This window comes from Rattus norvegicus, chromosome 16 (genome assembly GCF_036323735.1).
Source record: "Rattus norvegicus strain BN/NHsdMcwi chromosome 16, GRCr8, whole genome shotgun sequence".
Lineage (NCBI taxonomy): Eukaryota > Metazoa > Chordata > Mammalia > Rodentia > Muridae > Rattus > Rattus norvegicus.
In genome coordinates this window covers 52,771,658-52,786,467 of record NC_086034.1, presented here as the reverse complement: position 1 = coordinate 52,786,467, position 14,810 = coordinate 52,771,658, and the positions used below count along the sequence as shown (strand labels likewise).

Here is a 14,810-nt window from a genome sequence, read left to right as displayed (position 1 = left end):
TCAATGCACAGCAGGTAGCTTCACCTCAGATGTCCAGGAGAAGCTGGCCTTTGGGACAGAAGGTGGCATAGGAAAGGAACTGTCCCACATATGAATGAAGTTAGTCTTATAATTAAAGCTATTTTTGCAAGAACCAATCTGCTTTCCCAGGTGAAGGGTTACTCCAGTGCATGGAGGGTGCGGGGCACTGTCTTGGTGTGACTCATCTCCCCCTGAATAACTTCTGCAGCTCCTGAAGAGCCATGCTTTATTTTTAGCTTCGGCCTTCTGGAGCATTTGACCTTTTGCCTAGATAGGGGACCTTACAGTGGAAAGCAGACTTCAGCCTTCACTGTCCGTGTTACGCAGGGACATATGTTAAAGTGTGCTCTCTTTAGGACACTTGAAATACAGAGGGGCTACTTAAAACAAAGTAAAAGTGCTCATAGATATACACATGTGCATGGGTACACACACACACACACACACACACACACACACACACACACACACACACACACGATGTTGGTAACCGCACCTTTCAAGTCTGAGTGGTGACTTTTTTTTTTTTAAAGATTTATTTATTTATTTTATGTACAGCATTCTGCCTGCATATGTGACTGCAGGCCAGAAGAGGGCACCAGACCTCATTACAGATGGTTGTGAGCCACCATGTGGTTGCTGGGAATTGAACTCATGACCTCTGGAAGAGCAGTCTCTCTCCAGCCCCACTGAGCCATCTCTCCAGCCCAATTTTTTTTTCCTTTTGTATCTCTTCTGCCATCTACTGTATGAAGCTGGCATAAACCACATTTATGAAAATATTTTAAACTCTGGGCAAGCATCATCTTACTGAAATATTAATCCCACTCATTTCAGAATAACAAACTTGCATTAATGTTCAGAAATAAAACTTAAATATGAAATGAAATATCATACAGTTGTTAAAAATTATTACTAAGAATTTTTTCTTTTTTTAAAAAATGAAATTGTTCTTTACTGTTTTTACTGTTGTTATAACTGAGCAGTTGAGACAAGGTAGACTATGCCAAAGAATTTACTTCTTGCAGTTCTAGACACTAAAATGTCCAAGCTCGTATCTGGTTATAGCCCAGAACGTCCTATGGTGAGGGGACTTGTGAGGACTGCTTAAGCCTTTATGACTAAGCCTTTATGATTCACAGGCATGGCCGTCTTGTCACAATGTATCGTCCCTTCGGTTGCTCACGCCTCAGCTGGTCTAGGAGAAATTGGTCTTCCCATGATAGTGCTACAGGAATGAAACTCTGTTGCTACTGACATTTTGCTGTTACAGAATTACTTTTGTGTAAGAGGGAGTCTTCCCTTCCCCAGATGCACAGGATACAGAAGGGCTATATTCTAGTGACTCCCTTCTGACTAACTTTTGCATTCCTTCAGTGCCGGTGATGAGAGCCCAGTCATCATCCAAAGATCCCACCTCAGCTGCCATTAGCATTTAGTGAAAAGACAGGAGTCTAAAGCAGTAAACCAACACAGCGTGACCTTGTGTCTTGCTCTTGCCCTTGCTCCAACAGCTGTCTGCGTGTGTTCCTCCGGTAGGAATGCTCCCCTCAGTCAAATCTCTCTACTGAAGCTGGGGAGGGGGAGGTCTTCCTACTTTTGAATATGTATATTTAAAGATTTTTTTATTATTTCATGTGCATGTACCTGAGTGTGTGGGGGTGGGGCGCACCACATGTGTACAGGTGTACAGATGACGGCATTGAATCCCCTGGAACTGAAGTTACTGGCTGCGGTTAACCACTCTATGTGGGTGCTGGGAACATAACCTTGAGAGAGCAGCAAGTGTTCTTAACCACTGAGCCATCTCTCAGCCCTCGGATGGGATCTAGTTCACTCTGTACTTTCCATGATCCACAACTGCCTTTTGCCTTCTGGAAATGATCAGGATCAGTGACAAAGATGCCAGAGCCCTTGCAGTCCCTATCTGTGGCCCTCATCGGGGCCTCTCCTTTGCTATTCTCTTCTTCCACCTTTAGGGCCATGCATCCTACTGTCTGGACTTTTGTGTGTAGTCTCTCAGAAGGCAGCCTGCTGCATGATATTGTGTTTTCCCCATTACACCCGTCAGATCTCAGAGCAGGGAAATTTTCCCTCATCTGTACTGTGCTTTGGTTTCCCCTTGTCTGTATGTCCATCCCTCTGTGATGGTTTGTATATGTTCAGCCCAGGGAGCGGCACTATTAGAAGGTGTGGCCCTGTTGGAGTAGGTGTGTCACCGTGGGTGTGGGCTTAAGACCCTCATCCTAGCGGTCTGGAAGCCAGTATTCTGCTAGCAGCCTTCAGATGAAGATGTAGAATTCTCAGCTCCTCCTGCACCATGCCTGCACAGATGCTGCCATGCTCCCACCTTGATGATGATAGACTGAACCTCTGAACCTGTAAGCCAGCCCCAATGAAATGCTGTCCTTTTAAGAGTTGCCTTGGTCATGGTGTCTGTTCACAGCAGTAAAACCCTAAGACACCCTCTCAGTCTGTTCCCTTCTCATGCACGTCCTGTCTACTTATTGTAATGTAATTGCTGATTTTCCTACCCATGACAGTTGGGTCTCTCTACTATTCATTAGTTTGCTCTTAGCAAACAGCATCACAGAGTAGGCACTTGCTGCTCTCACAGAGGACCCCTGTGCTGGCACTGTTCCCTGGGGCAGAATCCTGGCTTTTTCTTCTTAAAAATGAAGAGAGTAAGTTGAACACCAGGATTCATCTTCCCTGACTGTGGACACAATGTTACCAGCTGCATCAGGCTCATGCCAACCTAATTTGCCAAAGATAATGGAACTGTTTTTTATATAAAAGAAAGTTTTTAACCAGGATTACAGTTTCAGAGGTTTTGAGTCCATGATGGCAGAGCAAAGGCATGACATCAGGAACAGCTAAGAGCACACAAATGGAACTATAAGCAGGGGTCAGAAAGCACACTGGGGACATAGTCTTTTGAAACCTCAAAGTCTGCCCCACTCCTTCTACACCTTTTCCAACAAAACCACACCTCCTCATCCTTCCCAGACAGTTCCATCAACTGGGACTAAGTAGCCAACATGGGCCATTCTCATTCAAACCACCACAGACCTTCATTTTGTAGGTTGTCAGAGTGAAGGTTATCTGCTTTCTGGGCAGAACCTTTGAATGTAATTCCAATTGTTAGTTCTTGGGTTTGTTTGTTTTCTCCTTTTGAAGTATTATCTAGGTATTCTATACCAATATTCAGGAATTTGTCTTATGTCTTATTTTGGCTCCACTATGGCTTTGCTATGGTTTCCTGGGCAACTTGAAGTATTTTGTGCTCTCCTATGAAATTTGGGATGTTTTCTCAGAATTACTCAAAGTTATTCTTGCTATTAAAATCACCACTATTACACTGGGGCCTAAACCTCCTTTTTACGTCTAAGAGTGTTTTGTTTTTATAAAAGTTAAAAATTTACAACTCAGCCTGACATTTTCTTCAAGTAGCCCTGAATAGTTTGCTTCTTTCTGTCGGTCTTGTAAATTTGATGGTTTAACATATTAGCAACATTTCTTTCTGAATGCTCATTGACATGTCTCTTTCTCTAGAGGATTCTTTCACATTGTTGATGATATTTACTAGTCTCTTTATCTCCTGGGTATAGGGTTCTCTTTTTGTAATCCTGATCTAGTTGTCATAAATTCTCTACTTATTCTTGTCATAGAAGGCATTCACCTCTCCTTCCATTATGAAGCCCACCCTTGCTGGGTACAATAATCTCGACTGATTGTCATTCTCTTTCTTTCATCATTCCATGTCCTCCTGGCATTTAGAGTTCCTTCTGAGAAACCTGCTGTTGATCTAATGCATTTCCTTTGAATGTTACTTGATATTCTGCCCTTGGAGATGACGTACTTCTGTGGGCATGTCTGAGGTCCTAATTGCTTCTTGTACATGAATGTATATCTTTCCCAAGATTTGGGAAGTTTTCTGCAGTTATTTTACCAAAAAGGGACTCTATGCCCTTAACTGATAGTCATTCTCCTTCAGGTATGCCAATGATTTAGAGATTTCAGTTTTTTAAGGGTATCTCAAAGCTCTTGCATTTCTCTTCATGCTTTTTTAAAAATTCTCTTTTGTTCTTTCTGACACTGACAATTCAAAATGTTTTCAAGCTCTGTTATCTTCTTTCTTCTTGATCTAACTTGTTACTGAAGCTGTTAGGTAATTTTTCTATTTGGCCTTTGCATTCTATTAAAGCTTCTATTAGAACTTCTTGCATCCTTGGCAGTTTCTGTCTGGTTCTCTTCCAAATGCTGTGTCACCCAACTGCTTGTTTGTGTGCATGAGTGTATGTGTGTACATAGTGTGTGTTTGTGTGTTTTCATTTTCTTATATTTCTATGGGGCAGATTGTTACTTTGTCACCATGGGCATGATGGCCTCCTTAGTATCCTCTTGATAATGTGTCTTGGGAGGTATCAATCCTGGATTCAACCTCACAACACAGAGTCCCTCCTTCTTGTTTCAATCTCTAAGGCTAATCTTCCACTAAGTGCCACACCTTCCCACACACCCCTACCCTCACCTCTACCCCACCCCCAACTCAGCAGAGCACATGGAGGACTGTGAATGAGGAGCTGCTCCGGGACCGTCCTTGTGGCTATGCTAATGGCAGCGTGGTGAGGTTTGCTGTCTGGGATAAAGGAGACACACAGCAGAGCCCCCTGGTGGTCTTCAACTGTACTGCTGTTCACCCCTCCAGTCATGGCCCCTGGAGAGCTCCTGTCACCATGTGAGAGTTGTTTTGTTTTGCTTATTGTTTAAAGATTTATTTACTTATTTTATGTATATGAATACACTGATCTGTCTTCAGACACACCAGAGGGCATCGGATCCCATTACAGATGGTTGTGAGCCACCATGTGGTTGCTGGGAATTGAACTTAGGACCTCTGGATGAGCAGACAGTGCTCTTAACCACTGAGCCATCTCTCCAGCCCCTTCAAAACTTTTAATAAAGATATTTAATGTTTTGAAAAAATGAAGGTTGGGAAGCTCCATTTTGGAAAGGGATTTCCCTCTGCCCACTCAGGTTGTCAAAAACACAACAGCAGAATGCACGAGAGATGAGGTCATTCACCCTCGAGATGGAAACATCTGAAGGTTTTATATCTTGGAAATTGAATGAAATGTTGAATGATTTGGGGGAAGTTAGAAGTACAGTTATTGGAATTGCTGTGATAAGGTCTCCCTCCCTCCCGCATTTGTCTGGAAATATTGTCAGAAGAAAAACTTCCCCAGTTGACAGAAATTGTGAACAGCTATTGAAGGCAGGTAATAAGAATTTGAATATATGATTTTTTTCAGTTGAGTACAATGAGGATGGGATCTTTGATGATGTCATGTTACCGAGGTTCACATACATAGAACAAAATTTCTCCCTCCCCACAGTGAAATGACACAAAAATGGTTGTTTTAAATGCGCATTTGCTAAAAAACCATCTTAAGAATTAGTAAAATTAGGCTGGAGAGTTAGTTTGGTGGTTAAGAGTACTTGGCGCTCTTGTAGAGGACCCTGGTTCAAGTTTCTGAACTTAGACCAGGGAGCTCACAAACATTTGAAACTCAATTTCAGGGGATCCTACGGGCTCTCTTGACCTCCTTGAGCACCAGGCATGTGAAGGGTACACATACACACATGCAGGCAAAACACTCATGCACAAAAATAATGAGATAAAATTAAAGAATTAATTAATTTCTGACATTAGTGAATGGAAGATGAGAGATTTTTTAAAAGACTTATTTATTATACATAAGTACACTGTAGCTGTCCTCAGACACACCAGAAGAGGGCATCAGATCTCATTACAGGTGGTTGTGAGCCACCATGTGGTTGCTGGGATTTGAACTCAGGACCTCTGGAAGAGCAGTCAGTGCTCTTAACCCCTGAGCCATCTCTCCAACCCAAGATGAGAGATTTTTAACTATTATCTCATTCCATTGAAAAACAAAGAAAATATCAATGGGAATTTCCAGAATTTGCAATGCTATTCATAGTACTACGAGGCAAGTGTTCCTTTTTTCCTTTATCCATGTCTGCTTCATGTTGATTCACTGTCCTCAGCCGGCCATCGTGGGAGAGGACCATGTTATTCCTCTCTAGTGAGCATGAAAATCTTATAGCCACTAGGTGGCAGTGTGTACTTAGTTCAGTTGCAGTCAGGGCTCCCACCGCCCTTCCCACCTCCCCACCACGTGATGGCCAAGCATGGTTTAAACTTCACTGGTGCACTCTAAAATTATCTTGATTTTTTTTAAAAACAAATTTATGGTTTTTAAAAACAAATGTATGGTTTTTAAAAACAAATTTATGGGGTTTTTTGTTTTAAAAACCCCATAAATTTGTTTAGAACAAAACAAAAACATGAATTTGTTTAAAAAATAACCCATAAATTTGTTTTAAAATTATCTTGAACTCTGCAATGCCCACAAACCTTAAAGTTTATTTGTGAAATTATTCAATAAGTTCAGCTAAGTGAAGAGATACGGTGACTGTTGGCACATCGAAAACACTGAAATAGTTTAAAGGTGGCAACACATTAAAGAAACAGTCTAATTGAATGTGAAATAGCTACAGGCCTCTGATAACCACTATCATCTTTCTCTCCCTCCCTTCCCCTCCCCTTTTTTCTCTTTCTCTCTCCCTTTGCTCCCTCCCTCTGTCTCTCTCTCTAAATAATTTTGAAAAACAATCAATTTATAATTATTTAATATTTTCTAATTGAATATCCTTTTTTCTCTTTAAAAATTTCCATTCTATTCCTTCCACAAAATCATATACCAAAATAAGACATTTTGTGTTTAAAGGGCCAGGGTTTCTGTACTGCACATCTACAAAGCAACCAAAAATGGACTCATGGACTTGAAAGGCTTATATCTCTTGGGACCTTAAAATGCTGTCTCTGTTTTGCCCCCATGAGACAGTCTCTGACATCCTGAACTCATTATGCCTTTCAGAAATGGTCATAGAGAAAAGCGTAATTAATTGGAAATGCATTATGGGATATTAGGGACTTTTCCCTTTTGGGGAGCTCTGGTCCTGGCCTCTTCCACCCTGAGATTCTGAATGAGGAAAAAAAAATCTGCCTTTCTTTTCAACCACAGAAGCTCCCTAGTGAAAAAGCAAAGAGTGTAAGGAATGCTTGATAATTCTAACTTGACCTAGGAATAGCAATTTTAGAAAAAATTATGTATTTAAACTCAATATTTAGACATCCATTTCCCTAGTGGGGGTGGGGTGGCTTTGGCAATGTCTGGAGACTGTTTAGGTCCTGACAGCTGGGGGCTGGGAGGTGGCATCTGGTAGGCAGGGGACAGGGATCTGCTAGACTGCTCTGTTCCTAAACCAACACAGCTGAGCTGCAGGAGCCTGCAGAGTGTGAGCCTCCTCAAATGTTTGTGGAAAGAAAAGAAAATGAAAGGAAGGAGTCACACAACCGCTTCTGGAGAGACGGGAAGAGTCTAAGACTTGAGATCACAGTTGCCCAGGGCTAGGAATAACAGTTCGGTGGTTAAGTGCTTGTATGAGTAAGGCCCTGGGTTCGATCTCCAGTTCACCTCCAAACACACAGATATAACGGAAACCCATGGAAATCTTCAGAGTTCATTCCATTTTCTCACAAAAGAAAGGAAAGAAGGAAAGAAGGAAAGAAGGAAAGAAGGAAGGAAGGAAGGAAGGAAGGAAGGAAGAAACCCTAGGACTAAACTAAAATTTTATAAATTTTTGTAGTATACTCACTTTTTATTAGTTTGAAAAAATAAAGAAAAAAAGTCTTACCACTTGTGATATGCATAGAGAATAATAAACAGAACCTGTTTTAAATAACCCGTCTTTGCCCAGATAATGTTAGCTAAATAGCAGTATTTTATCTTTTCAAATATTACATGATGACCTCATTTATTTACTTTATATAATATTAATAATAGAAACATTTAATACAGACTCCAAAATCACCTACTTTAGACTCATAGGAGTGTTGTTTCGTTTGTGTGTTTTGAGGTCGGACATTACTGTGCAGCCCTGGGTGGCCTGGAACTCACCATGTATCTCTGGCTGGACTCGAACTTGTACACTCCTGGGATTAAGGTGTGAACCACCATATTCAGCTAAGAGAATCTTTCCTAGTGTTTAAAACTGATAAACCTAGTATCCTAGAGGCTGAGGCAGAAGGATTGTAAGTTTGAGACCAACCTGGGCTACCTAGAATCTTATGTATAAAACCAAGTCCTGGGAAGGTAGCTCAGTGGTAGAGCACTTACAAACATAAATAAGGCCTTGGGGCTCAACCTCCAGCACTGAAGAGGAAGGGGGGGTAAAACAACCCTCCCAAACCCCTAGTTTTCTAGTATGTGTATGTAGACACATTACATATATAGTCTCAGTCATAAAAGATATTCATTGGGCTACATAATTTTCTAGACTTTACAACCAACTTTTAGAGGGTTTTGACAACTGCCAAGTTAGAGGGAGCCCAGGCATGCACAAGACCAAGTGCAAGTGTTGACAGTCCCGTCGGCTGGCAGTCAGTTCTCTCCTGCCCACTCTGTTTTCCCTCTTTCAGGACTGAGAACCGGTGTGGAACCACACAACTGGTGTTATCTTTCTTTCACTCAGCATGGTCCTGAGGTCTTGTCGTGATGTCTGCAATCAGTGTCCTGCAGTATTTGATTCTGTCTGTGTCACAATTTGTTTGTCCAAACTGTTAGACACGGTGGCTGTTCCTACCACTGGGGCAGTTTGGGCAAAGCTTTGATACACATTCATGCAGAGGTCTTTGTAGAGACATGTGTTCTCCTTCATTTTGGATAAATATATAGAAATAGAATTGTTGGGTTGGGTGATAAGCATACGTCGGCAGTCTAGATCATGGCTCAGCAAGATCCATCTCAAGGGAACAACATGGAGAGTGATAGAGGAGACCCAGTGTACACACATGTGCAGACTGCATACACCACACACACTCTTACATGTCATACCCCAAATAAGGAAATAAACAAACAAAAGCTCTCTTTAAAGCGACAACCATTTTTTCCTTTTCCTAACATTCTCCCTCTCTCCCCAAGTAACTCAGCTAAAAGAGGTTTTAAAATGTTAAAATTTATTATTGTGTGTGTGGACACACAAGCTACAAGTGTGGAGCTGACAGAACAACTTTGCAGAGTTAATCCTGTGTGTTCACCATCTTTGGGTCTTGAGGGTTGAACTCGGGCTTCCCGATTATGCAGCAATCACCTACCTAGCCTGGAACTCAGAGATCCGCCTGCCTCTGCCTCCGGAGTACTGGGACTAAAGGCATGTGGTACCACAACCTGCCCTGGCCCCAAGGAAATTCTTATTAAAGATAATTAAGAGTATATTGTCTGTCTCTGATGGCTAAGAAATTTATGGGGAAGAATATGTGGGTTTTGCAGGAAAATGAATTGTGTTGTTGATATAAAGAAAAGTCATTTAAAGTATTTTCCAAAAGTGTTTACTTCTGTTTTCTTGTAATCTTACTTTCAAATTATATGTCACACATTTCCATTCTAACAGTATTCCATGTGTTAAGAGGAACGCTAATAGTTTCAGCATTTGACATCTAAAACCCTAGAGGTAAACTTCATGTTCTCCATGTTCTCTGAGTCTGTAACCGAAGCAGTCGAATTGTGTCCCATACCTCAAGTGCCTTGCACTTGTCCACATTCCGATCCTCTGCCTTGGGAGCTCTGCCCAGAGGCTGGAGATAGCCATCCCACCCTAGAGAGGTTAGCAGGGCCAAGTGAGGAGGGGTCATGGCAAAGAATAGCCCAGGCATCACTCACGTCAGCGATAGAAAGAAAACAACTCACGGGTAAGAAGAGTCAAGTGATATTGATCCGTGGCTCCCCAGGGTTGAATTCAGAACATGTTCTGCTGTCTCCTGGGTGCCAAGATTTGACAGAAAGGGCAAAGGACAACTGGAACAATGTGTGGTGGGCGGGTGACATCGCCATTCAGCCTTCATGTGGGAATGGAGTACTCAGCCTGAGGAGACCTTGACAAGGCTCCCTGCTAGCAGCCGGCTCTTGTTTCTTATCAGAAACCTAATAGTTGCTACTGTTGCTATCTTCAGCCTTGGGACTGTAGAAGTGAGGGGGCCACATTGTTACCAATGTGTGGAGAACACTTTTGTCCGTGGTGAGGAGGAAATGAGAGAGTGGAAAGAGAAGGCTCAAAATGAAAGCACAAAATCAAAAGGCAGAAAAAAACCCACTTCAGAAAATATACCACAAAAAAAGGAATAGGAGAGAAAGAAGCCTTTGGGTCAGTAGGGGAGCTCAGGTAATTTGGATCAAGGCAATGTGAAGGTTAATGGAAAAGCAAAAAGACATTGAGAAGCTAAGTTATAGTGAGAAATTGGATGCAACCCAGTAATAGATTAATTAGGTTAGTCACACAGATTATGGCATATTCACACAATAGAATATGATTAAAGGAATTATAATGACATGTGTATCTGATTCATTTAGAGCCAAATAAATCAAATAGAAAACTTTAAGACTATAATTTTATTTTAATTATATTTTAATAAGTATATAAAATATCTAGAAAACAGAGCACTAAGTATTCTGGGGGCAAGAGAGAAAAAAGATTGCAGAATATACGGAGTATAAAGGGGTTACATCTGCACAGCAGGATTTTGTGTTACTCAAAACATCTACACGATCCGTATGGCTTCCGTTTCACAGTAGGAAAAACCAAGTGGTGTTGACACATTAGTCAAAACCAACTTTGGAAATAAGTTACATTGCAAAGAAGAAACACCATAAACAATAAAGCCAACAAACAAACCATAATTGGCAATAGAACTTGAGAAAGAGAGAGAGAGAGAGAGAGAGAGAGAGAGAGAGAGAGAGAGAGAGAAGTAATTCGTGCACAGGTGCGTCATAACCTCGGTCTCTGAGCTGATGATCCCAGAGTAAACATTTAAAGAATGTTAGCAGCTGGGGATGTAGGTCGGGTGGTAGCCAGACTCAGGACATAGCTCAGGTTGTAGGGCACATGCTTAGCGGGCAGGGAGGCCAGGGTTTGAGTCTTGGCACGTATAAAGCAGGGCGCTAGCGCACACTTATCATACCAGGTGAGTGGTAGAGGCAGGAGGATCAGAAATTCAAGATCATCCTTGGCTACGTATGAAATTCAAGGCTTGTATGGGATACATAAGACCCTGTCTCAAAATCAAATGTTCGTGTTGTTAAAATGACATAGGCAATAATTTTTAAGGAGGTAATTGTGGTTATAAATGTGTGGTTGTGCATATATTTTATTAGTTGTAAAACAGAGTAACAACCCACAATAACATAATTTGCTGGTTGATGTAGTTAGTTCTTTTTAATGGTGACTTTTCTTATGAATAACGAATTATTCCCTTCAGCTCTTTGTTACATATTGTAAATCTCACAGAACAATTCCAATTGCTTTTAATTTGAAGAGAGTCATCCCCATAAGAACATCTCGAAACATTAAGAGGAAAGGGCGTGGGGTTAGAGAACAAGCTAAGCAGTTAAGAGCACTGGTTGCTCTTCCAGAGGACCAGGGTTTGATTCCAACATCCACTAGTTTATAACTTACTGTAACTCCACTCCCAGGGTTCCTGATATTCTCTGCTGATTTCTGAGGGCAAGAGACACACATAGATACATGCAGACATAACACTCATACACATGCAATAAATAAATATTTTTAAAAGAGGGAAGAGAACAGGAAATTTGTAAATACACAGAAAAACATTAACACAATATTTTAAATTGTATCTTTAGAAAATAACAGACTGTGGAAGCTAAGGTAACCACACAGGAGGTCCTTGCAGATGGAGTAATTTGTTGCAGTTTAAAAATAAATCTAGCATATCATCTAGTTTAATTTGAAGTTTACTTTGTGGAAAACAGAATACTAATAATTTTCCGTAGGAGTCTGGGTGTTTTTCCACATATGATTTAGGAGCACCTCTCGTGCAAAATCAGACTGAGGATCTGATCACAACCATACACAAAAGAAGTGTTGTACTCTGTTGTGTTCAAAATGTCACTGAAACTGTGTTCCAATGAATGCGCTTGTTGCCCTCCAATAGGATTTCATCAACAATCCTCTCGCACAGAGCCAGGGCCTTGCCCTAAATTAACACAAGCACAAAATAAATTGCCTAAGATGGGAAAATGTACACTGGGTTTAAAACAGATTCAAGGAAACATCTGAAGGTCTATATTATCTATTTCAGATTGAAGAAAAGTGAACTTTCTGAGACATTTCTCCCCATAGAGTTATAGGACAGGCAGAGAGCTAAAATATCCGGAAGCGAAAGTCAGTACTTGAAGCAAAGTGACGAAGAAACCGGATATGGTCCCCCTTGGGCCGTCTGCACCAAACTGAAGTATTAGAAAACCTCAGCTGTGGAACTACTTCTGATAAAGAAGAGATGCTGTCTAGAAAGAATGCAAATTAACTTATTCTCACACGAGGCTGTAAGACAGACGCCACGGGGAAATTTTACTTTCAAGGTATCAGAGTATACTCATTGCTTTTTGGTCATGCGCTCAACACATCCCAGATTTCCTCCTACGTCCTTCTCTCTGCTTCCACAGCCTTCTCAGCATGGCCCGGACCTTCCCAGAATGTCTATCGGCATTCCTAACACTTCTTCTAGCCAGCCTACCGCATGCCCAGAGCTGATCTCACAGTTTAGCAGTCACAGAAGCCTGGGACTCCCCGCCTCTCTATGAGCATTAGAGCCTAAGCGACTCACATTCATACTTGGGAGATGCAGGCCTCCGGGCAGGAAGGGGCCTTGCTCTGCAGTAACAGAACTTGTTTAAGGTTGTATTTCCGCCAGGTCCTTTAATGCTTGTGGAAAACGACCTGATCCTCTACAGCACCCCAAGTGAATTTCAAAATCCCTGAAAAGCCAGTGGCCCCAAAGGCAAACCTCCTGGGAGTAAGAAAGGTTCCAACCTCAGCAAGCTCAGGTTAGGGAAAGCACCTAGCCAGGATCAAGGCCCCTCATCAGTCCTTTGCATGAGCCTTTAGCTATTACTCATAGCTAGTTATTTTGTTTCCCATAACACAGGTGGGAGGGAAGTCTGTGGAATAACATGAATGTGGTAGAGACTACAAGTCAGCCACCCTCTTTTGTCCTGACAATTTCAGACAAAGATTTTACCCAACTTTATTGTTAATATACATATGGCATAAAGAATTTGAGTTATAAAGTAGCTTTCTTTATAAATAGTTCTACACACATATTCACGATATGTTTATTAACCACCAACTTGACCCTGGCCTCACTCCTATTGGGGGTGGGTTGTGACTATCTTGTCTGTTTTATAAAGGACAAACCAGTCTGTGTGAGAGAGACTTGATGGAGCAACACATCCAGGAAATAGAAGCCCCATGGATGCAAACCCAGGAGTTCTGGACTTACAACATATGCTTGGAATTCTCTTCTGAAAAGTCTAGCCTATAGTCTTTAACTTGTGCCCTACCTGGTTACTATTCCACACTCTCGAATACCCTTTTTCTTTTGAGGATATTCTGCTAAGAAAAACACAGAACACACATGCACGCATGCATGCAAGAACGCACGTACGTAGTTGATGCAGCCAAAGGAAATTTTCCTAGTTGGAGGCTGTCTGGGAGTTTAGAGTGATTGAGGGTCACCTGTGATCATAACATCAAATCACACCAGTACCTGTCACATGTCTGGCTCAATCCCACTGGCCACTTTGTAGACTGCCACACTCACAGGTCTGCTGGGGTAATCTTGGCCTGACTTTACATCCCAGGATAAGGAAGGACAAGAGATATTACTGTCCTGCCCTATTACTCAGGACAGGCCAATGGTGTAGGTGTATCATACACCAGAAGGTCTGCTGTTTCCATCAAGGTCAGTGGGCTTCCATCCGCAGGGGTCTAGCCAGAGCTCTTCGTTGTTGAGTACCTGTGCTCACATCTAGTGATGTTACGAGGTGCCTTCCTGAAACGGTAGCATGGTGGTGGGAACATTCTGAAATGTTTGAAGATACTTTTTCCAGAGCCTGGGAGCATATAACAGTGCCTAGGTGTTCTCTGCCGGACTTGGGTTTTAAAGATGTTGACAGCAATGAAGGGAGAAGCAAAGCACCCAGTTTCCCCTGAGCTGTTCATCTTGCTGTTCATGGATTAAGAGGGCTGGGTGGGAAGAGTTTGATGAGAGATTGAAGTCTCCAAAGCAAATCTGTAAATTCTTGCTGAAGGAAGAAGACAGCTGAAGCCCCAAGATACTTAACTATAACTTAATTACACTGAAAGTTTAAGGATCCAACTGAATATATGTTTTTCAGGAAAATATGTGGTTCAGTCTAGTGACTTAGTAAAACACAAACTTGGGGTTTCCAAGTAGGAAAGTAACTCAAACTCATAGTATTATCTGTATTCCACAGCCTAATTTCCCTATGATAAATATTGCTAGTACAGGTAGCATTTTTTTTCTTTTCTTTTCTTTTTTCCGGAGCTGGGGACCAAACCCAGGGCCTTGCACTTGCTAGGCAAGCGCTCTACCACTGAGCTAAATCCCCAACCCCAGCATTTGTTTTTTAACAGTCACTTAATGACAATATCCCATGGTCCTTAAAGAACTCAAAAGTGGTGAGTAAGCAAACACTTGAACGAGAAGCCTCTCCATTGGCTGCCTGTGGTAAGACCACCAAAGCTTCATAGCATTTATTAATGACATAGCATTTTAGGCTCCATGGAAATGCTAAACAAAGTGGGTTTGGGGTGGATGTTGG

General features: G+C 41.7%; 1 long non-coding RNA gene across 1 annotated transcript; it reads left to right on the top strand.

The window, feature by feature from the left end:
• Positions 1-934: 934 nt before the first annotated feature.
• On the top strand, positions 935-1,657 carry LOC134482505 (uncharacterized). The gene is made up of 2 exons (XR_010058723.1): positions 935-1,306; positions 1,399-1,657. It is a non-coding gene; the product is annotated as an uncharacterized LOC134482505 (long non-coding RNA).
• The last annotated feature ends 13,153 nt before the right edge of the window (positions 1,658-14,810 follow it).